The sequence below is a fragment of the Onychomys torridus genome, chromosome X (genome assembly GCF_903995425.1).
Source record: "Onychomys torridus chromosome X, mOncTor1.1, whole genome shotgun sequence".
Classification (NCBI taxonomy): Eukaryota; Metazoa; Chordata; class Mammalia; order Rodentia; family Cricetidae; genus Onychomys; species Onychomys torridus.
The window spans coordinates 86,959,895-86,985,806 of NC_050466.1; the positions used below are offsets into that span (position 1 = coordinate 86,959,895).

Sequence of the window (25,912 nt, forward strand, 5' to 3'; positions counted from 1 at the left end):
CTTTTCAGAATATCTTGCCATTCTGGTCACTGTTGTGATTCTTAGGCATCACAGCTGCATAGGTCTACCAATTGTTTTTACCCTTGGCAGTGTATATAACTCCTTCTGGTATTATAAATGCTAGTGTTTGGGAAGAAGTCTTCCAGATGAGTTCCAATTGGATTCCTCCAAGTCTTATATCTGAATTGTGTGGTTTCTTCCATTTTTATAATTTATTCATTAGTCAATAGACATATAGATTTATTCAGTTTCCTAGCTACTGTGAATACATCCCCAGCGAATCTGGATGTACAAGTATTTGTATAGTAAGAACTAATGTCCATTAGGTATATGCCTAGGAATGGCACATGGCAGGTTCATTTATAGTTTTTCTGTGAAATTCCCACTCTGATTTCAAAGTAGCCACTCTCATTTACACTTCCATAAGAATTTCCCTTTGTCCCACACTCACAGCAGCATTGTTTAATTTTTACTCCTGACATTGACAACTCCTACTGGAGTCAGATGGAATCTGAAGGTAGTTTTAATCTGTTTCCCTGGTGGCTAAAGATGTGGGGCACATTTTAAGTTTGTATTAAGTATTTTTAATTGGATACTTTCATGATTTTTGTTTTGTTTTTAGTTCTTCATATATTGAAGAATTTAATTTAGTTTCAGCAGTATAGCTCTCTTGCTCTTTGGTCTGTCTCTTCACTCAAGTGACACTTTCCTCTGTTAGAAAAAAAAAATCTTTAGTTTCACAAGATCCCATTTGTAAATTGCCTTATTTCCTGCTCTACCTCATAGCTACTCCAAATGTCCTTATCTACACCCATAAGTTGGAATATTATCTAGACTTTTCCCACCAAATGTTTTATAGCATTGGGTCTTATGTTGAAGTTCTTGATTCACTTGTAATTGAATTATATATGAGAGGTAAGGATCCAGTTTCATTCTAATGCGTGTTGAAATGAAGTTTCTAGCCATTTGTTGAAGATATTGTCCTTTGTCCAACATACAGTTTTAGCATCTATGGTCAGGATTGCATTGATTTTTTTTTACTCTTTTGTGTTCTCATATAAACTTTGAGATTTTTTTCTATGACTGTTAAGAAATTTTTATGACTGTGAACAAATGCTATCAAGTATTTTTGTTGGTCTTGAATTGTATCTATAGATTTATTTGGTATGGTGCCCCCTTTCCAACATTAATTATTAAAATCGATGAGAATGAGATGATTTAGCATCTTTAGTGCCTTAACTTTTCAGTGAAGTAGGTCATTTTCTTTGTTAAGTTTATTCTCAGGTATTGTTTTGGTGTGCGCATCTATTGTGAATATTTTGTTGTTTTGGTACAGAAACCAAACCCAGTGCCTCAGGTATACTAGGTAAGTACCTGCAACAGTACAATAGTGATGTTTTTGTTTGTTTTATACTTGTTTTTGGTTGTGTTGAAACATGAACTCACTTGACTGCCCAAATTGACTTTGAACTTATAGAAATTTTCCCTCAGCTTCCAAAATTCTGAGATTATGGTATGAACCTAGTTCAATGGTGATATTTTTTGTGATGAAATGAGATGGTTGTGATTGAATATATGAAGGAAGTCATTAAAGACTTCCAGAGATTCTGACTATATGTACTATATTGATACACTTGAGTAAGTCTAAAAGAATATGACCTTGATAATATAAAAGAACCACCATATTTCCACTAAAAAATAGACTTAAGAAAATAAGGAAACATACATTGCATCTCAGAATTATAATGATTTCTGATGTTATTTACACTTGTACTAACTCTGAGGTGTACTGCATTACTAGTCAGGTTTATGTTTGTCTGCACATTAAACTATTGCACAGTCTATTTTGGTAAGAATAATCTTATTTCTGCTAAAAAGTAAAAAAAAAAAAAAGTTTAAGTTTTACATGGAGAACACAAAATAAAGCAAAGAACAAGAAAAATTTTATCCAGAAACAGAATTATGGTGAGAGAGAGTCGAAGAAACAATGAAAACACTAGAAAACTTGTGCGAGTTGTTTATATTACATTTTAGCTAGTCCACAGACAGTAGAGCCTAGAGACATATTATACATGTTACAAAAGTATTCTTTCTTGTACGTGTGCTCTCATGCCTGCAGCATGACTGCATGCCATGGGGTTCTCAAAGATCTTGAATTTGGATATTTGGGACTGTATAGTTGTTTTGGGCTTTTGCTTTAGGCCCTCAGTGTACCCTTGGATTTTTTTCTTTCTGTGAAAGTCAGTAACAACAGTTTCTTTAAAACAACCACTTCTTGTATGGTTTCATTATAGAATCATCAAATATTTAATTGCTGTCTAATGTCTAATGCACATGTTTTCTCCTGTACCTATGGAAGAGCTGCTACACTGAGTGTGCGCATAGACAAGGCCACAGAACAGTGTCCAAGAGTCAACAGTTTGAGAGCTACTACTGTCTCTGTCATTTCTTTCATTTAATGAAAAATTTTACTTTGAAAGAAAACCACAGAAAAGAAGAAACACAAGCTGATATATCTTTATGTGTTTAGAAATCTTGACCTTTGCCACAGAGTTTATATTTACAACCATTAAGAGTAGATATTTTATTTTTCTGAGTTTAGTCATTGAAGCAGACAGGGTTCAACCAACTGTGCTGAAGGAGAGATGACAAAGAGATCCTTCTATGACTCTGCTCTCTTCTTACACATCCAGTGTTTTCTCATCTTTTCTCTACTTGGAAAAACACCAATGATAAGGCTTCATATTTGTATTGAAAGGTATGCTGGCTTTCTTTCAGTTGTATCAACATAAAATTTATGTAACAAAAGTTGCCAATTTAAAATGCCCAATCTGATGTTTGTTCTGCGTATTCATGCAGTAGTTCAAACATTTTCAAAATCAGTTTTAGAACATTTCCATTACCTCAGAGAAGTAACTTTTTTCCTCGTCAGATACTTCTAACCCCCAGCTTCTCCATGTCCTCCAGTCTTAGGCAATCATGAATCCCCTTGCTCTTTCCATGTTTCTGCCTATTTTAAACAATTACCAGGAAGACAATGGTTCCTCCTCTCCCAGAATCTATCCACAGCCATTAATTTGTAGAGTAAGAGTGCACGAGCCCCTATTCTATCCATGAATTATTGTTGACAGGGGTAGTCTTATGCAGGTTCAGCGCAAATAACTCTGGCTGCTGTCAGTACATGCCTATTGGATGGCTTTTTGTAGACATTCTCTTTATCATTCAGATCTCACATAATTCCCACTCCCTCTTCTACAATGTCCCCTAAACCTTAGAGGGGTGACATAAATGTCTTGTTTGAGGCTGAGCCCTCAGCTGTCTCTTACTTTCAATATCTGGGGGCAGCCATGAGTCTCTGTATCCTCCTGATACATTCACTGCAAAGAGATGATTCTCTTATTAAGCTTGGAAGTATCCTTTGTCTATGGCTATAAACATAAATAAAATGAATTTTGATGCTATCTCAATTTAATTAAACAACAGTAGTAAGATCCCCCCCCCAGAGAGATCTGTGACCTCTCAGGGAGTTTGTCCAGGCTTAGAGGATCAGGCATGGGTTTCCTCCTATGGAATAGGCCCCAAATCCAGTCAGAGGATAGTTGGCCTACCTCTCAAAGAATCCTGCATCTTTTGCACTAGTGGGCAATTCTTACCTGGCACATTGCTTTTGATTTTCAGAGGAGTCACGGCTGGGTAAGACCGTTAACATTTTTCCCCCTGAGCAGCCAGCTCCAGTACATTGAAAGCTAGCTAACAGAAAGGAAGTTTCCAGCTCAATTTCTAGCATGTTTGCTATATATCCTGAAATTGAGATGTGGGGTGTTCTCGTCAATAGGATCTTCTTCTCTAGTTCTGGAGTACAATAGAGAAGACAGACAAAAGCATGTATTATTTTGGAGTCCTGTGGGATCTCCCCAACTAACAACTATTATAGAGATATTCTCCATCTGGCAATGGAAATTTTCCTTAGAAAACAAAATGTTCCTCTAGCAGCAGAATAATCTAGCCATGCAGATTATTTTTCTTCAATATATATTTTAATTAGGCTACAATATAGTAAGTTTTCACATGGCTTTTTCATAGCTCTATTTTGTTTCCACCTCCTTCCATTTCCCACTCCTCTCTCCAATCCACCCATTCCCTCTCTTATTGCCCCCAAGTATTCTTCCTCTCTGTTTTACTTTACCTATGATCTACTCTTCTTCCTCCCTTAAGATGACTCCCTCCTGAAATGTTGTAATTTCATGGCTTCCACAGATACTCCAACTTAAATAAATGAAAACTAATGAATTGAAGCAAAAATCCCCATATGAGAAAGAATATGCATATTTTGTACTTCTGGGCCTGGATAAATTTACCAAGTATATTTTTCTAATCTCATTCATTTATTTGCATATGTCATAATTTAACTTTTTTTGCAGCTGAAAAAATTCCATTGTGTACATGTATCTCATTTCCATTGTTTTCTGTCAGCTGACATACACCTAAACTGTTTATATTTCTTAGTTATTATGAATAGAACAGCAATGAACATGGATGTGCAAGTATCCAGGCAGAAGAATGCAAAGTTTTGGTAATAAGCTACAGAGTGGTACAGCTGGGTCATATGGTAGTTCTGTTTTTAGTTTTTCTAAAGAGGGTACATAAACATACTTGTATTTCTCTCATGATTCTTTCCTTATATCCAACTGTGTTGGCTTTTAATTATTAAATTAGAAACTTTCTGCTTTGTTTTGCATGTTTGTCTTTTAAGGATGGTACCTTAAAATTATACATTGTTTTTTAAGCGAGCATTTGTGTTGTCCTACTAAAGTTACATTTTAGATGCATTTGCTACTTTTCTAGATATGACTGCGTACAGAATCTGAGTGACCTTGGCTTCCCTGCTGAGCATGCAGCCCAGGCCCAGAAATTAATCATAAATGTTTCAGAAATTTACCATTTGATTCACTGCCCCCATGATATTCTGGAACAAGGAGAATTCACATGCAAAAGTTGATACTTACAGCTGTGATATTTTACTTTATCTTATCTGGGTCAGAGACCATTGCTTTGAGTCTTGTCTTACACAAACAAGTCACGGGCAAGGAAAACAGGAGATATGCAATTATAGCAAAATGAATATGTGTTGTTCAAACTGGCATACTCATTGCAGTCTATAGGATGGGTCATTTCGGGGGAAAAGCATATAACATTTACTTATTTGTTTGATCATTTGTGTGTGTGTGTGTGTTTCTGTGTGTTTCTGTGTGTGTGTGTGTGTGTGTGTGTGTGTGTGTGTGTGTGTGTGTAATCAGTGCTTGCACGCAGGATATATGTGTATGGACATGATCATGCCAAGGTGTACCTGTGGAGGTAAGAGGGCAACTTGAAAGATTCAGTTCTCTTCTCCCACCATGTAAGTCCTATAAATTGAACTCAGGTCTTCAGACTTGGCAACAAGCATCTTTTTCCCATTAAGCCATTTTCCCATCACAAAAACCTGTCATTTTTTAAGCTTTTGGATACTCTGAAGTACTGACAAAGTTCCAATTATAAAGTAACTGATTATTCCCGTAATATTTGTGCCACTATTATACCAATGGGCGTCATTTTTTTTTCTTCTCATTCTTCTCAGGTCTGTCATTTTTGTAGCTATTAGGGGTTCACAGCTGGATAAATTGTTAATTTCTTTTTTCTTTGATATTATGCGTAGAACTTTCTAGAACTGTGAAATCTACTCAATACAGATGAAGCTTCCATGTTAGTACTAGCTTAATTTCTCTATGTCCTATGACTCAAATATGTGGTGTCTTTAGCACTAGGGTCATGCCAACAAGTTCTAGAAGATGTAATCCAAGAGTAATCGCAATAGCTTTTAACATGGTGATGGTATATGAGACTCCAATGAACAAACACTTGAAAAGAGATAACACATATATAGTACTGGCCCTTTTATTTGATAGTGTATAGAGTCTAGGACGGTCAGTGTCCCTCCATTATAGGGCAACTCAATTTAAAGTGATTTTAAGAAGCTTCTACAGTAGTAGGTTTCCATGTGGCTTTCCAAAAATCATTAGTGTTAGTTATCTTTCCTCATATTCCTTTTCTACCCTACCCTCCTATTCTTCACCTATTAATCCTTTTATATTATTTTTCCCCTCTTCATATCACCCATGTTTTATCACTTTTCCCTTGAAATCTCCACCCCATTGCCTATTACTCCTTTCCTGACTTTTATTAGTACTCCAATTTAAACATACTCAAATCTAGCATCCACACAAGAAAGAGAACACGTAGTATTGTACCTTATTCAGAATGACCTCCCACTCTGTCCATTTACCTACAAATTTCAAACTTACATTTCTTCCCTTTTTGTTGCTTTTTGAGACAGGGTTTCTCTGTGTAACGGCCCTGACTGTCCTGGAACTTGCTTTATATTCCAGGCTGGCCACGAATACAAACATCTGCCTGCCTCTGCCTTCTGAGTGCTGGGATTAAAGGCATGCACCACCACATCTGGCACAAATTTCCACTTTTCATACCACATTTTCATGATCAATTCATCAGTTGGTGAACATCTATGCTGTTTCGGTTCCTAGATATTGTGAATAGAGGAGCAATGAGCACAGATGAGCAAATACCTCTGTAGCATGCCCAAGAGTGGTACAGCTGGACCATGTAGCAGATCTATTTCTAGCATTTTGAGGGGCAAGCCCCAACCCTGATTTCCAAAGTGGCTGCACAAGTTTAAATTCCTACCAACAGTGAATAAATGTTCCACTTTTCTGACACTCATGCATTCGTAGTCATCTGTTTTGTCTTAGCTATTTAGACTTGGGTAAGATAAAATCTCAAAATAGCTTAAATTTGCATTTCCATGATGGCTAAAAATATTTGGCATTCTTGAAACCTCTCATTCATTTGTACTCTTCTGAGAATTTTTTGTTTAGTTCTATGCCCATTATTTTGTCAGTATATTTTGATGTTTACATTTTGAGGTCTTTGTGTATTCTAAATACTAACTCTCTGTCAAGTGAATAGATGGTAGATTTTCTCATGTTCTGTAGGCTTCTTCTTCACTCACATGTCCTTCACTTCACAGAATTTTTTTAAGTTTCACGAGTTCCCATTTGACTCTTGTAGGTAGGTCTTAATGCCTGTGCTACTGGGGTCCTATTCAGAAAACCCTTACTTGAGCCTGTAAGCTGAAATACATTACCTACTTTGTTCTCTAACAGACTCAAGGTATCAAGTCTCATGTAGTGGTCCTTGATCCATTTGGAGCTGTTTTGTTCAGGGTAAAAGACAAAGAACTAGTTAATTATTCTATATGAAATTATCAACATGAAATTATCAAGTGATTCTGAGTTCCCTTTGCTGAAGATTCTTTCTCTTCTCCATTATATATTTTTGGCCTCTTTGTCAACATCAGGTGGCTGTTTAAACATGTGCTTATATCTGGGTCCTCAGCTCTATTCTGTTGATAAATGTGTTTGTTTTCTGCCAGTACCATACTGTTTACATTACTATGGCTCTGTAGTGTGACTTAAAATCAAGAGTGCTGACAGGTGGTGGTGGAGCACGCCTTTAATCCCAGCCCTCAGGAGGCAGAGGCGGCAGATCTCTGTGAGTTCAAGGCCATCCTGGTCTACAAAGCAAGTTCCAGGAAAGGTGCAAAGCTACACAGAGAAACCCAGTCTTGAAAAACCAAAAAATAAGAAATAAAAAATCAAGAGTGCTGATACCACTAACAATGTTTTTATTGTTCAGTATTGTTGTGGCTATTCAAGATATTTTTGTATTTCCACATGAATTTTAAGTTTTTTTTCCATTCTTTTGTGATTAATTGGCTTGGAATTTTTATGGGAATTTTGTTGAACCTGTAGATTGCCATTAGTAAGATGGCCATTTACACAATATTAACCCCAATAATCCATGAGTATAGGAGTTCTTTACATTTTCTGGTATAATTTTACATTTATTTTTACAGTGTCTTAACATTTTCCTTGTACAAGTCTTTCATTTCCTTTTGTTAAATTTATTCCAAGATATTTTTGAGGCTATTGTGATTGGCATCACTTTCTTTCTTTTTTTCTTTGATATGTTTGTCATTTGAATATAGGAAGGCTGCTTATTTCCTATGTTAATTTTATGAAATTTTGCTGAATGTGTTTATTAGCTACGGGAATTTCTAATTTTCTAATGAGGTCTATAACTATATATATATATATATATATATATATATATATATATATATATATATATATATATATAAAATCAGTTCATGTATAAATAAAGGATACTTTGACTTCTTCTCTTCCTATTTGTATTCCCTTTATCTCCTCTTGTCTTATTACTTGAACAGAGACTTCAAGCACTATATTGAACCCAAGAGGAAAGAATGGATATCCTTGCCTGGTTCCTGGTGATAGAGGAAATGCTTTGGGGTCTTCTCCATTTATCATTACAAAGGCTATGGTCTTGCTTTTATTGCTATCAATATGTTGAAATGTGTCTCCTATATCATGAAAAGGTGTTGATTTTCTCAAAGTCCTTTCAGCTTTAGGTTTCTTTCATTGATGTGGTGGATTACCATTATGGATTTATGTATGTTGGACCATTCCTGCATCTCTTAGATGAAGTTGACTTGATCAGGATAAATAATGCTTTTTAAATATGTTCTTGATTAGGTTTGTAAGTAATTACGAAGAAGGTTTGCATCTTGTTGATTGGTGATATTTTCCTATAATTCGCCAGCTTTCTTGGGCCTTTGTCTGGTTTTGGTACCAAGGCAAAACTGGTTTGTAAACAGCATTTGGAAGTGTTCCTTCTTTTTCGAGGAGTATTGGTGTTAGTTATTCCTTAAAGCTCTGGTAGTATTCTGTACTAAATCCATCTAGTCCTGTCCATTTTTTTTAATATGGAATGCTTCACGAATTTGCATGTCATCCTTGCACAGGGGCCATGCTAATCTTCTCTGTATTGTTCCAATTTTAGTATATGTGATGCCCTGTCCATTTCTTAGTTGATATGTTGTTTTGTCTCTAATTTTGTATACAATCTGTAGTTTGCATTGCTGTGATCTGTAGCTTTATTCCATTGTGGCAATAAAAATGTAAAATGTTATTTTAGTTTTTGTATATTTGTCGAGATTTGTTTTGTCTCCTAATATGTAGACATTTTTGGAGGAAGTTCTATTGCTTGCTGAGAAAAATAATGCTCCTTTAGTAGTAAAGTAGCATATCTGTAGATGTCTTTTAGGTTAATTTGATTTATTTTATCATATAACTCCACTATTCCTTTGTTTAGCTTTTGTCCAGATGATATGTCTATTGATGAGTGTTGGGTATTCCTTAGGGAGCAGAATTCCAGGTCAATTCCATCAGGTCATGTGTCTGAAATGTGTGGTACCTTCATCAACTGGGTCTTACATTCATGTTATGGGAGGCAACCAAGAGAAATGGCAATAACTTATGTTGCTTTTGAGAGTTTCTTGGACTCCCCTGACCCAGCTACTTGAACAGGGGTTTCTTGTGCAAGGCACTGGGTTTTTTCCTTAGATAATCTCAGCCTCTTGGAAGAAACATCATCATCTCAAGTGATACAATTTCATTTTATCTATCTATCTATCTATCTATCTATCTATCTATCTGTCATCTATCTATATATCTATCAGTCATCTATCTATATCTATTATGTATATATATTTGTGTTACTATAGATATAGGTAGACAGTTATTGCCGGTAACCAAGGGCAATGGCAGTATTGTGTTGTCTTTAAGAACTGTTGGGCCTCCATGTCTAATAACCAGTAGGAAATCCCTATACCTTATATGACACTTTTCATTGAATAATCCACATCTTCTGGGAACAATATCATTCAGAGTAACTTCATTTGAACTCTTGCTTTTTAAGTTGTATTTTGAAATTAGCTTCCTAAGTAATGGGTTTCTATAGAAATTTTCCATGCAACCTTAGTTTTGTTTAACTCACCCATGACCATCTCCTCTCCCTCCTTCCTCCATACCTATCGCTGCTTAATCCTTTAACTGTCAGTATCCCCTCTTAGGTTGTGAGGTTGTCAGTTTCTATATGGCTGATGATATATACCCTTTCTTTATGTTACACCTCCCCTTGCCCTTGATTTCCTTTGTTCTCCCACACTCACTGCTTAAGCTTCTCTACTTGCCTGTATTCTTTCTCTGTGGTTTTGATGCCACTTCAGTTTTCTACTCCCCACTCCCCTAACATGGTAAACCCCAAACTTTCATTTCTAATTTACTGGATTCCACTTATGTTCCAACTTAAATATACAAAACAGATCCACATATGAGAGAGAACCTGTGGCCTTTGTCTTTCGTGGCCTGAGTCACTTCATTAAGTTTTATTTTTTCTCCCAGTTTTAACCATTTAACCTGAAGATTTTATCATTTAACTATTCCTTACAGCTGAGTGATATTTCATAGTGTACATGTGCTACATTTTCCTTATTCATTCATCTGTCACTGAATATATAGCTTGATTTCTTCTCCTAGATATTAAAAATAGAGCATTAATGAACATAATTGTGTCTCTGTAGTATGATATATGGTCCATATAGGGCATAAATACAGAAGTATAGCTTGGTCATAGAGCCATTTTACTTCAAATGTTTGAGAAATGTCCAGAATTATTTCAAGTGGTTGTACTACCTTACACTCCCACTAACAGTGTTAGAGTGTTTTCTTTTCACCATGTCTGTGTAAACACTTTGCTCTTTGTATTCCTGATGATGCCCATCTGACCAAAGTGAAGTAGAATCTTAAAGTAAATGTAATTTGCATTTCCTGATACCTAAAAATGTTGAATACTTTTAAAAGCCTTTCTTAGTCATTTGCATTTCTTCTTTTGAGAATTTTTTATTCAGTTCTATGGCCAATTTTTAAATTTGTTGTTTACTAATGTTTAGGGTTTTTTTGTTGTTTTTTAGTTCTTTGTATAGACACCAATCCTCTATCAGACAAGTAGCTGGCAAAGATTTTTCCTCATTCTATTTGCTCGTTTCACAAGGTTTACTTGCTTGTTGCTTTTGCTGTGCAGAAGCTTCACAGTTTCATGGGATTCCATCTGTTGATGGTTGTGCTACCAGACTCTTATTCAGAAAATCATTATGTGTGCTTTTAAGTTGAAATGTGTTCCTTACACTTTCCTCTCATAATTTTAGAGTTTTTGGTTCTATGTTTAAGTCCTTGATTAATTTGCATTTGAGTTTTGTGAAGAAGGAGAGATAAGGGTCTAATTACGTTATTCTGCATGTTAAAATTCATTTTCCCTAGCACCATATGTTAAATGTTTTTCTGTTTGTTAGCTGCGACCATGTGTAAGGTATTATGCTTCTCTGTATCATCATTTATTTATTGTTAACATATATAAAAACCTATTTTCTCCAATTCTTATCATTACAAAACGAAGTAATGAGCATAAAAATGTCTGGCACATAATAAAAGTGCAATATGTAATTACTATTTTTGTATTTGAAGATAGGAACAAGTGGGCTTACAAAACTATATTTATTGTACAGTTATGTTCTACAGTGGTACTAGAGTCTATGTACAAATGTAGCCTGGGAAAATGAAAGGAATCAAGCATTTATTTTCTTCTCTATGTAGTCCTCAGGCTTCCTAATTACTAATAATCATTTTATCTTGATTATTACGCTTTAAAGTTCTGTTGAAATCTGTTACAATTAAAAAAACCAATTACATTTATTTATTAAGTTTTGTCTTTAGAAAACCTTTTAAAACTCTTTTGTTTACTATTTATAAATGTCTTATGAAATATATCTATATAGAACATCTGTTCTATTTTTCAGATCCAACAGCTTAAGCACAAAAATATTTACTGACTTATCTGAATTGACATTCCTAATTTAGTGACTGAGTCTGAAATAGAGCAAAGACATTATCTGACAATGTAACTTTTTCTACTATATTATGTCAATCATTTTTTAAAATTTATAATATATTATTATTATAAATGAACATATATTATTCTTCTCTTTGATAATCTTTCTTTTAGGATATATATGTATTTTTTAATTTATTTTTTTGAGAATTTACATTGTTTAAACAGCTTCCACTTCCTTTGCTATTCCTCTCTTGCCTCCCCACTCCCTCTCAAATTAAGAATCTCTCCTTTTCGTGGGGCGGTGGTGGCGCACGCCTTTAATCCCAGCACTCGGGAGGCAGAGCCAGGAGGATCTTTGTGAGTTCGAGGCCAGCCTGGTCTACCAAGTGAGTTCCAGGAAAGGCACAAAGCTACACAGAGAAACCCTGTCTCAAAAAACAAACAAAAAAAACCAACAACAACAAAAAGAATCTCTCCTTCTTTAATTTCCTCCATTCATATTTGCATGTCAACTGGTGTCATTATTTAGGTTTTTTCTAGGAAACCATATTTTTGAGATTTCATGTGTGCAGCTTCCCTGTTGTGTCTAGAAGATACTGTCTTGCAGCAGGGATCCCAGTCCTCTGAATCTTACAGTATTTCTGCTATCCCTTCTTCATGATGGCTCCTGAGACTGAGGCATAGATGTTATAGATGTGTACTCTGGAGTTAGGCATTCCATAGTCATGAAGTTTCTTCATTTTGACTAAATGCCATTCAACTAGTGAATATAATGAGACTGTGGTCTGCATAAAGAAAAATAAAATCATGAAATTTCAGATAAATAAATGGAACTGAATGAATGAATGAAATCTGTTATACTGAGTGAGGTAACCCAGACCCAGAAAGGAAAACATCACATTATGTTCTCTCTTATTTGGGAACCCTGTCTCTAAATCTTTATATTGAGGTACATAAACTGATGTAAACATAGACATCAGAAAGAAAAAAGGGACCATGTTAAAATGGGGTTCTATGGGAACTCTAGAGAGGATGATAGTAGGACACAGGTGCAATGAACGTGAAAATGGGAAAAATGTGAATGAGGACTTTAAGGAGTCAGGAGGAATGGTACTATGGAAGGAGAAAAGGGAAGGAAGGATAAGTAACACTAAGAATGTTTGAGAAACCCATAGTAAAACATTATTTTACGTGTTTACTTAAAAATACAAGTATAATATTAATGTGTACACACACATGCATATATAAAATGATGTCATTACACTAAGTATGATAATGCCTCCCTTCTCAAGAACCATAGATAGCTGTTAAAATTCCAGCTCCATAGATGGGAAAACTCCCTTATAATTGTTAGGGGGACCTAAGAGACTCTGAAAAAATAAAGGCATTGCCATTGCTCTTAGTTGATTCCCAACTAACTTGAAGGTAAGAGCCTGTTGATGAATATACTATATATACTTCATACAAAAGACTTAGAGGAAACCAATGGGAACTGACCTGAAAATTTCATGCCTGAGGACTAGCTCTCAAGGTACCAGAAGTCACTACTCAAGCCCCCAAAAGAGAATAGCAAAGGAAAATTCTACCCAGCTGTAAACCCTGTAAACCATAACAATGACTGGCTCACCAAGAGAGCTCAAAGGCTGCAATAGTAACACTTTTGTCTCATAGGTCACTCATACATGTCTAGTGGGACTTATAAGGCATGCTCAATAGGAGGGTATGTATGCCTGGTATTTTAAATCTAGCCAACTATTCATAGATGGAGAAGCCATAGATCCTAGAGAAGAATCTACTTCTGCCATTTTCCTAAACAAGTTTTATTTCTAACTATATCGTAAATACTTACTATTTTTTGCTTACTTCCTCATTTTTAATTACTACAGTTTTTTGAGATTATAATATAATTATCTACTTTCTTCCTTCTTTTTCCTCCCTCCAAACCCTTTCACACACCTCTCCTTGCTTTGTTTCAAATTCATGTCTTCTTTTTTTCATTAATTGTTATTGCATACATATAAATATTTGCACTTATTCCTAAATATTTAATATACCCTGCTAAGTCTAGGTAATGTTACTTGTATGTGTTTTTTGGCATAACATTAGGATAACCAATTGATGTGTTATTCCCTGAGGGGGACTGTTTCTCTTGCTCTCAGCATTTCCTAATTGTCTGTATTCCTTTCATGGGTTGAGGTCTTGTGTCTCCCACACTTTAGTTTTAGCATGCCTGTTGTTGTTCTCTTTGCACACACCTTTGATCCCAGAAATTCGGAGGCAGACAAGGTGGATCTTTATGTGTCTGAGTCCAGCCTGGTCTACATAGTGAGGCCAGACAAGGATTATATAATGTGACAGTTGGATGCTGTTGCAGAAAGCCGAGGCTTATCAAGATATAGAGAATCATGATTTTAATTTTACCAGTTTTTTCTTATCTTGAAGTTATTTCAAATATTTATCATTTTCCATTTATTTTCTGAGACAGGGTTTTGCTGTGTTGCCCAGTTTGACCTCAAACTCATGAACCCCCTGCCTCAGTCTTCTAAGTGATAGAGATTACAAGCATGCAAGTCTACACATAAGATTATGAAGTCCTCTTATTCATTTACTTTTGGCAACATTTTTTATTGCCCCATGCTTTTTAGTGTTTACCTCATTGTCATTGAATGACATAATATTCTTTGTGGTCCTGGTAACAAGTTTTTATTTCGGAAGGATCCTGGATATTGGGAAAATAGAGAAAACTGAATAGGCAGATAGAAAACATTTTCCATGGCAGATGACATTTTATTGAAACCACTTCAAAAGCTACTTACATTTATAAAAGCACTACTTCAGAAGAGTGCTATAAGAACAAATTATGTACTTTGGATAGGGTAAGTGATGTATCTATGGAAAGTGTGGTGGTAATAAGCTTTGCTTATTTTCATAAATATCAAACAAGTAGTCCTTGGAATACTGATTTCAGTAAAAATTGAAGATATTATTACCAATTTCTAGCACAATCATAAATTTGTGGTAGTATGCTATGCTAGAATACCTTGAGAGAAATTTGTGAGCTTCAGGTTTCTATGGAATTGTTAAAGCCTATTTTATCTGCTCACTCTGTCATCATACCTTATGCCCTTTCTCATAATCTTTCTTTTTTAGTTTGCATTAAAACACTGCATAAGTTATTTTTCCTTTAGTGTACAAGGACAAATACTTAGACTGTTGTTAAGGATTATACTGGCTTAATAAAGTAGTGGTTGTATATTCTCCCACAATAATCATGACTTCACTAGCATGAAGTAACTTGCTTGACTTCCAGTACCAGCCATGATTTCCCTCTTGTTGGGTGAGTCTGAACTCCAATGAAAGAGCTGTTGGTTACCACCAATGTATGCATGCCACTACTGCATCCTTAGCATTATCCTGTCATGCTGGTCATTGATGTGGTTCATAGGCATCATAACTAGGTAGGACTGTTAGTTACCACCATCTTTTGGAACCTTGCAAGACTCCTGATACTATGAAAGCTATTCCTCAGGGAGGAGGTTTTCAGATCAGTTTTAGCTCAGCGGGCCATGAGTTTTCTGTGAGATTGTGTCTCCTAGTAATATCAGAAGCTACATCCATAAAGTCTCACTTACATGACTGCTCAAATTGAGCTGAACAAAGATGACACCAATACACATGCCAAACTGGACCGGGAAAAACCCCATACAGCCTCAAACTTACACTAGTTATTATAGGTAACTGAGGAAACCTGGGAGTGGAAGAGGTGGTCTGCTGCAGCGGAGAGCACACCAACTGGCTTTCCAGTGACAAATTGTCAGCCCTGAAACCATACACACAAGTAACATTATGCAGACTAAACAGGTTATATTTGAGAATATATGTACAATATATGCACACAAACACATATGCATGCAATAACAATTAGTGAAAAAAGAGGTCATTAATTTGAAGAAGAGCAGGAAAGAGGTAAATGGTAGTGTTTGGAGATAAGAAAAGAAATGAAAAAATAGAAATATATTATAATCTCAAAAATAAAAGTGAATGATCTAGGCTGCTTCCCTTTGTAAGAGGCTCCATAGTTTGTCAATTTATTATTTATTCCTCTTTCTCAGAGTTGGCTCATGACTGTATAACTCATGTGTGTGTGTGCGCACGTGTGTGTGTGTATTGTTCTTCAGTTACCATTCATTTTTAAAGCTACCACTAATTGTTTTTCACAGTGATTTATCAAAAATTTCTTCTCCAACTTTATGAGTTGAGTCATTTTAAGCAGACGGTTAGTTACTCTTTTTCCCTTAAAGATATTTAAGGTAGAAGGATCTCCCAGAAAAAGTGCCATGTTTCTTCCCAAGCAATCACCAAAATAGGTTTTATTTTCATTTGTCCTGTATCATGTATATTGGGTAGAGGCACAAATACAGTAATAATTATTGTATTGTACATAATGGTGTCTACATGTATTTTATCTTTTGTTAAAAGTATTTTCAGTATAATAATGTGTTGTTATAATGATCAAACTATAGTTTAAAAGTTATTGGAGCTATTTTCAAAATATTTGGGTATACTTATACTGGTAAGTGCTGATATTATAATAATTAAATATTCTAATATAGAAACATTCTGAGCAAGAGATGGAGAATATTTCTTTAATTACTGATGTATAATCTGGATTTTCAATGTATATCTATTGAAATTAAAGGTATCTTTTGCTATTTTTTTAATCTTTAGATTTCAGCTTACAAGCTCTTTTTTCATATAGGTCTTCCTTGACCATTGTATTTGAAGTTAATGGTCTCACTACTCACTAACAAAACATGATGGATATTTCTGTCAAGTACTTACTCCATTTGTCATTAACAGATAATGTGTCTGTTCTCTTGTTTATTATTCACTTCCCCCACTGGATTGTCTACTGTATGAGGCAAGAAGCTTGTTAACTGTTTTATATGTATCCCTAGCCCTATAAGAGTGTCATATACACAGAAGATACATAGTTAATATTTGTTCAGTGAATTTATCATTAAAGAGTATTCATGTTTTAAACACTGAGGAGTTAAGCCAGAGATTCTCAGTCTTGGTTGCACATGGGAATCACTAAGGGATCTGTAAAACAATGCCAAAGCATTTCTGTGAAGTTGACAATGATGATTATCACCACACTAATATTTAATGAATATTACATGCTAACTGCTTTACTACACATTTGACATATGATAATTAATGTAAGCAACATAAGCAATACTGTGAGTTATCATTTATATTTTTCCAGGAGAATACTGAAGGTAAAGAAAAATTATTTATCTAATATCATCTAGGCCCTAAGTTGATTCTACCCCATGTAAGCTTTGTTTTGGGGTCCTAGATATACAATAGAATCATGTACAGTTTTTTACTCTTCATGCTGGTGTTTAGATCCATTGACTGTGAAGTATAGAATTTAAAATCACCAAAAAATACATTTCCAGATATGTCTATGAAAGTGTTTTCAGAAATGCTAAACATATCATGGAAGAATTATAAATGTAGATGTCATCCTCCCATGAACTAAGACCCTATGCCTGAACAAAGGGGAGGAAAGGAGCTGAACACTAGCACGTGTCTCTTGATGCTTCCTGAATGCAGACACAATGTGACCACCTCCCTGCCTACATGCCTTCCCTGTCATGATGAAGCACATGCTCAGTCTATGAACCAAAACAAACCACTCCTTAAGTTGCAATGAGGAAAGAAATTTTTACAATTAGTAGTAATCAAGCAGAATTAATCTTCTCCCTCTCCCCTCACACCTCTAATTCCTCTGTTTTTCCTTCTTTTCTTTGCTATCTGCTCTTGTAATTGTGAGATTAGTGTAACTCAAGATGGTACCATTCATTTCATAAATGTATTTTCTGGCATTTAACATAGAAAATCAGCAAAATTTCACTTAAGTCTTCAGGCACTTCTTATAGAGTTTAAGTTTTCAAGAGTATAAGTTTTTCTTATCATTCATTATAGACACTTACTTCAATGTAGAAAAAGTCATTACTGAATATTCATAAAATTTCAACTAAAATTACATTATATACAAAAATTAAAAGTTATATACTATTAAAATCTTGTTTCCAGAATGTGGTTCACAGACATTATACTGTCATCTTTGTAAGAACAGGATTGCTGTTATTGTTATTTGTAGTTAGAATTTTCCTGCCTGGCCCAGTCAGGACAAATCTCTCTTACCCGCCAGTCCCACAGTCGCTCAGACCCAACCAAGAAAGCACACAGAAACTTATATTGCTTATAAACTGTATGGCCGTGGCAGGCTGCTTGTTATCTACCTTTTCTATCTTAAATTAACCCATTTCTGTTAATCTATACTTTGCCACATGGCGTGTGGCTTACCAGTGTCTTTACATGTTGCTTCTCATGGCGGCAGCTGGCGGTGTCTCTCCCCAGCCTTCTCCATCCCAGAATTCACTTTTCTTTGTCCCGCCTATACTTCCTGCCTGGCCACTGGCCAATCAGAACTTTATTTACACAGAGCGATATCCACAGCAGTTATTCACTTAAAAATGCATAATAACTGTACCAGTTATAATTGTTTGGGACCTCATACATACCAGCCACTGTGATGGGTATTTTGTAGTAATCCTCATGATAAATCTTCAACATATGAAATCATGCCCATTTAATAAGTGAGGAAAATTATGTCAGAGATAAGTGATTACATAGGCTGCATACAGCTAAGCCTAGACTAAGATAGGGATAAAGATGAGAGGATAAAAGGGGACTATATCAGAAATAATAGACAGGATTTGATTTGGTACAAAATTTTTATAAAACTCTAGCAATGTAAAATGTGAAAGCTATAGTTATCAAATAATATAGTGAATGAAAATGTCAATACCTGGGGTTATTTGGGGCTTAGATTAATAGATTTAACATCTTTGCTACTTAAAAATATTTGATTAAACTTGTTCTTGACTATATATATATATATATATATATATATATAATTCTGATTATTGCCACTCTCTCTTGTCTCCCTCTATACTTATTACCACCCCCTTCTCCTTACAGGTCTTTTTTCCTCATCCATCTGTTTAGTTATGTTTTGTAAGCATTGAATTTCAACAGACTCAGTGTGACCATGAGTTTGAAAGTATTCATTGAAGCCTTGTGGATTATCATCAGGTATAAAACTAAAGCTAATTACTGCTCCTCCCTTAGAATCCATCTGCAGCCCATATTTCTGCAGGGAGGAGTAGGACTGTATGGGTTCGTGTGTTATCTATGTTTAACTGTCAACAGGCCCAGTCTTGTGCAGGCAACCACTGCTGCTGTGAGAACATGATTGCATCAATTATGTCATATGCAGAAGATTCCTCTTCACAAATCATCTCCCTATGCTCCAGCTTTTACATTCTTTCCACCCTCTCTTTTACAGTGTTTCCTCACCCTTACAGAAGGTACTACAAATATCTTATTTAGGGATGAGCATGTGAGCATCACTTATTCTCAGTAACTTGAACAAGATATGTATCCCTTCATCTTCCACCATCCATTGCAAAGAGAAGTTACTTTGACTAAGTTAGACAGTAGCTCTTATCTATGGATTTAAACATAAGAACTCAGAAGAAAACATGACATTGTTTCAGTTTTGCTAAATAATAGTAGTAAGTTCCCCTTTCAGGCATAAAATATCTTCAGCCATGAGTTTTTTGTTTTTATGTTTTATAATAAAACCAGGCATAATTTCCCTCTTGTGGGATGGGCCTCAAAATCAAACAGAGACTAAACATATTGGTGGGTGTAAGCACAAATATTTAGATTGTTATTAGAGACTTGGCTGTTTTAGTACAGTGGTGATTGTAGGTTCTTCTCCAATATTCATGATTTAACTAATGCTGAGTAAATAGCTGAGTTTCCAGTAATGAACATGGTTTCCTTCCTATTGAGGTATGAGAGGTATTGGTTACTACAAAGGTATTTCTGCCACTATTGCACCCTTAGGGTAAACAAGGAGGACATCAATAGATTTACAAAAATTATCAGGGAAAAACTGATGATGCCTCAACCCTATATAAAGAACTATAGGAAATTAAGGAATGCTAAGAGTAGGAGAAATAATCCTTCCCAGGGAAGAACATACCAATTGGTTATTAAATACCAAGTGATCATCCCTGAAAACATACATATAAGTGACATTATGAAACTGAGCATGTTATATTTAGGGATGTATATACATATATGCATATAACAGTAAGTAATGAAAAAAGATGCCATAATTTGAAAGAGACCAAAAAGGGTATATGTGAGGGTTTGGAAGGAGGAAAGGGAAGGAATAAGTGTTATAATTATATTGCATTCTTTTAAAAAAAAACCTTACACTACTACAAATATAGTGATAAAATAAACTATATTTGATGAGTTAATTTCTTATGCAAAGCTCATTTTTCCTTATGATAGTATTAAAATTAAGAAATTGACCCTGACTCCATTTTTCCAAGTAAGGCAGCATGTTCTTTACCATAGACAAAGAGAGAAAACATGTAAGATAATTATCAGTGTTGGATAACAAGCAAATAATAGCTGTGGTAAAAATTCAGATTTATCTCCCCATAATTCATTGATAATGCCATTGATAGTTGACTGCTAAGAATGCCCAAACTGTGTCCTAGTTATGGTACTAATAAAATTCCTGTATTTTATATTTCCAAAATTTCAAAAAAATAGCAGAGAACACCCAATTGCCTTCATAAGTCTTAGCACTAGTATCCCAGTATGTACATCTTGCTTGATCTTATTTTTTTTTAAAGTTACCATTCATGAGAATGTATTTCCAACTTTGAGAATTATGTCAGTGGCAAAATAGATTCATTTAAGATTTACTGTCCTTGAAATACTTTAGAACCACATCTGGGTTTTTGTTTGTTTTTTTTGTTCTTGTTTTGCAAAGCTGTGGTGATAAATGTATGCATACATAAATATATAGCATGTATTCCTAATCTGGCTTTGATTTTTCTCTGTGGAGAAAAGGTCTAACATACTACCAATCCCAAGACTGACTTTCTTTATCTTTGTTTCTGCTCCTTTTGGCTGATGACCAAAGTAGCACTACATAGCTCTCTTTTGTTGAACCATTATCTCTTCATCACACTGATCGGGAGACCTGGCATCTCCAGAGCCCTGGCATAGGAGGATATTGGTTATCAGGAAAGATCAGGTGATATTTTTCACAATAGATAGAGGATACTTGATACATGTCAGCTTTGGCAGAGGAAATTTTATGGACTCAATCCTAAGTATACAGAATGACATTTGACCTAAACTGTTTCAGTCATTGTTCATGCCTAGATAGTCCTCAAGGAGAGTGATGTCTTAAGCTTTTGCATCTATTTTTGTGCCTCTTGTACAAAGCTGAAAGTGTTATTTTTCACATCAATTTATTTCAAAACTTCCTAGGGAATCATAGACCTGAACCTTGCAATCCTCTTGTCTTAGCCTCCTAAAAACTGGGATTACAATCCATACCGCTACATATGACTTTAAAATAGTTCTTATTCTCGGGAATTATGATTCATTTGCTGTTGCACAAAGGTCAGGAATCTGTACATTTAAAATATACTAAAATAACTTGGCTTGGTGGTACATGCATTTGGGAGGCTGGAACAGGAGAATCATTAAGTTTGAGGCTAATCTGCACAATATAGTAAAACCTTGAAACTGTCCTCATTCCACTTAAACATGTCTTTATGTAGCCATTTCTAGGACAGCCTGTTCCACAGCAGACTTCGTGGCATTCTTACTCATTAAAATCCTTCTGTCTTCTCTTCTGTGATACTCCTTGAACCACAGATGCAGAGCTGTGATATAGATGTATCCACTGAGGCTGGGCTTCCCACAATCTTATGATTTATCCATTGTGTCCAGTTGAGATTTTCTGTGATGGTCTCAATTTGCTGTAAAGAGTGGCTTTTTTCATGAGGGGTGGTAGCTGCAAATATCTACAAGTTTAAGGATAAGATTCTGAATGTAGAAAGGAGTTATGCTGTCCTAGCAAAGTGGCAGTAGTAGATTCTTTTCTAAGATCCATGACCTCACTAGCCCTGGGAAACTGCTAGGTTTCTAGTACTAGGCAAGATTTCCCTTCTGATGAGTGAGCTTAAGTCCAATTAGACAGCTGTTGGTTACCACCATTATGAGTGCTTTTTACTTCACTTATATTGATATTTTGCCATATTGGCCATTATTATAGTTCCTAGGTGTTTCAGTTGGAACTGAAACTATTTAATTGCTTCCTCCCTTGGCAGCTTGAAATTTGTATTTTATCATACTCTGGAAGCTAGACTACAAGAAGGAGGTTTGCATATTAGTTTAAGCATGAATCATTGTGTGTCCTAAGTATGCAACATCTTCATCAATGGGAGCCTTCCCTCACCCCTCACTCAACCTCTGAAAGACAACCCAGGGCTACATGGATAGTCTATATTATTGAGGAAGTCACTTGGACTACCCTGACCAACCATTTGAAAGGAGGTTTCTCATGCCTGATATTAGTGTTTTTGTTAATTAATGATTTTTGTGGGGAGCACTATCAACCCATGTGGCATAAATTCCATATATATATATAGTGTGTGTGTGTGTGTGTATAAATAATTCTAGGTAAATATAAAATAATATGATTCATCAATGCTTTATCAAACAACCTTGGTGATATTTGTCCCTTATTTCTTCTCCTTCTTCAGTGACCTCCTTTCTCCCAAGTTGGAGACCCCCTCATTTTTTTCATTCATTTTCCACTTCATATCACCTGTATCCTATGATTCCCCTCTGAAGCCCCCCTCACCTCCAACCATGGTCCCTTTATCCTTTTCTGGTTTCTGTGGCTACTTCCTCTATATTGCATACTCACCTATGAGGATTTGGAACTAGAAACCAAAGATGAGAAAGTCCAGCATTTGTCCTTCTAGTTCTGGGGTACCTCACCCAGAATAGTATAATATTTTCTATGTTTATCTTTTCCAAAGGAGTCATATTATGTTTCAATTTATTTGTGATTTGTGCCATAACTTCCACACTCCTTCAGTGGTATTCCTTTATAAATTTGTGATTTCTAATTCTATTGCAAAATTTCAAGTGTTAGAGAAAGGAAATGGTATTAGTTATAAGAGTTCTTTGTTATTTATTTTGTCATATTGTCATGGGTCTGCAAGACTACATAACAGCTTGGTGTTTTTCTTGTTTATGAAGGATAATATATTTGTGCTGATAGAATGATATGGGGTAGATGTCTGTTATCAAACCAGAAGCAGATTTTGAATCTTAGTTGACTTGGTGACTGACAATTCTTCTGATTCTCCTTTAGATAGACATATACTTAAATTTAGTCCTTACACAGGGTCACTTTGCTCAGCCTGGAAGGAGGGGACTGGACCTGCTTGTACTGAATCTACCAGGTTGAATTGAATCCCCAGGGGAGTCTTGGCCCTGGAGGAGATGGGAATGGAGGGGAGGGGCTGGAGGGAAGGTGGGGGCAGGTTCTCTGATGTGTAAAATTAAAACACAAATATAATAAATAAAAAAGGAGAAAACAATTTAGTCCTTTTTGCACTATGTGTAATTTGACACATAGCAGATATATTGAACAACCACAGAGAATAATGTGTCAAGAAGACTGTGGAGGAGTACATTGTTTAGTAACTGCAGCCTTTATTTGCCAGGTAAAACTTTGGAAGATATATATGACATACAAAGTTTGAGGCATCTAGGCAATCTACAGAGAGTTTTCCTATGATCAGTTTCATCTTAATTTCTGGAAACATCCCATGGAACACTTCTATTTATGCCTGTATGTATTGTAAATATAAGTCACAGTCTACTTTGGCCCCAAGATAAAGAAGAAATTAATTAACAGATAAAACAGAAATGGAAGACAGGACAACTCTCTCCTTTACTCCATGTATATTTTCTGTCTGTTAATTAGTTCTCTACCACATGCAGATTCTCACTGGGGATAATAGAGAGAAATACATAGTGTGAATATATATGCTGTTTACTGAGGAACTTACTCCAGTCAAAAACTCCTCTACTCTACCATATTCTACATTAAATGACCCATGGGAAACTGTTAATGGATAAGGTATATTAAAACAGGGAGTTAAATTTCAAGGCAAATAGTATAAGAGAAGATCCAGAGACAAGATCAACCACAATCTTCAAGGAGGAAAGTGAATTGGGTAGGTCCTGAGGATGTCTTCAGCACGTAAGTCTTGAAGATAAGGTCAAAGAAGTTTTAATTTTGATACAGAAGGAACCCTTAAATGTATTGACTCTATTGAAAGAACACATAACTTGAATACACACATATTTGCACTTGACTCTAGCTTTGCCAGCTACAAGAACTTGTGTAAGCATTTGTTCTAAATTTGATAGTTTGTGAAGCCATGTGCTGAGGAAATACTGGGATGCAAAAAAATAATATCATTACTTGACTGTTGCCTAATGGCACACCTTCATAATCTGGGAAAACCACTGATAACATTTTCCTAATTATGAAGTTCTCAGAATAGAGATTTGGGTAAATGTATCACACTAAAAAACAGAACCCTAATTTTATCACATTATCTTTCAACTCTTCCAGACTTTTTTGTGTTTAAAATTCTGTCCCATCAAACTCTTTTGGGAGTAGTGAAAGTCCTATTCCTTTTTTGCTGTTGAGAGTCAAACTGAACAACATTTCTCTGTAATTCCAGTCCTCTGCAAAGTTCATTCAAAGGAGCTTTATTGGACTCACTTCAGGTGAATTATTTCTTACATAAAATATGTAAGAGTTGGGGCTGGAGAAATGGTTCAGTAGGTAAAATGTTTTCTGTACAAGTATGAGGACCTAAGTTCAAATTTTCAGACTCCATATAAAGCTGAGTGGTAGCCTATGCCTGTAATCTCAGTGATCCTACAGTCAAATGGTTGGCAGATACAGGAGATTATTCAGAAAGCAATGAGACAGTTATCCTTATGTGTGCAGTGTTCCACACCAAAGAGACCCAGCGTTAATCAAGGTAGAAGGTGCAGATTAACAAAATCTGATTTCCACAAGTACCCAATGGGCTGCATGAACCTATTCTTAGACACATGAATTCACACAGTCATCCATGTATAGACATCATAACACACATGTACACATACAACATAGACTAAACACAAAAAATATTTGATAGAAAGTAAATATATCGTGTGCCTCAGAATTGTTTTTGTCATGTAATATTAGCCTGATTATCTACAACAGTAAGCTATATGGATTGAATTTCTGAGAAATAGGACAATGAAATGGGTTGTGCTGTGATATATTTACCATTTGGTTTCCTTTACAGCTGTTATAAGCAATGTTAGATCTGTCAATTACTTGATAGTCTATGCTAAACCATAATGTAGCTAATGTTACTCAAATGTCTGTCCAATTGATGGCTTGTCCACTTGAAGAGTATCTCTACAGTGAAAATTCTGAAGTTACAATTTGGGTTGTAGTTAATCCAGCTCTTTGAATTATGCCTTAAACTACTCATTTCCTTTTTGCTCTACAATCAGAGCCTAGTTCTGCTATCAGTAGGGAACTTTAGAGATCAATTACCAGGATCTGTTTCAAGTTTTTGGAAGATGGGAGGGGGGAGAGTTGAGAATGGAACAAGTTATCACATTAGCAGTGGTTAACCTTCAGCTCAGCCAGTGGGCTATGTTGTACCCAAAGTACATGAATTACCAATACTGTTTTAAATCTGTCTGCACCAACCCTTGCCTAACAGTAATTTTTGGTATCTACTCATTTCAACATTTCCAGACTCTTCTTTCCTTTGCATAATTCTTGAGGCATTATAGAGGTACACAGTTTTTTGGTTTTTTTTTTAAATATTGAGTTCAGAACAAGTTAAAGCCTATGATAGACCTACTTATAGAGTTATGAGTTGATGCCAGCTATATACTTCTCTTTAAAGACAGTTTAAAATGATACTTCTTGAGGCAAGGGAGCAATAGGGGTAAAGAGATGGCTCAATGGTTAAGAGTGCCTGCT

At 35.4% G+C, this 25,912-nt stretch overlaps 1 protein-coding gene and 1 non-coding gene across 3 annotated transcripts in view; one reads left to right on the plus strand and one right to left on the minus strand.

The window, feature by feature from the left end:
- Ar (androgen receptor) overlaps positions 1–25,912 on the plus strand; it is a 174,023-nt gene that overhangs the window by 32,589 nt on the left and 115,522 nt on the right. The window lies entirely within an intron of this gene.
- On the minus strand, positions 8,897–9,000 carry LOC118574855. Its single transcript, XR_004943753.1, has one exon. It is a non-coding gene; the product is annotated as a U6 spliceosomal RNA (small nuclear RNA).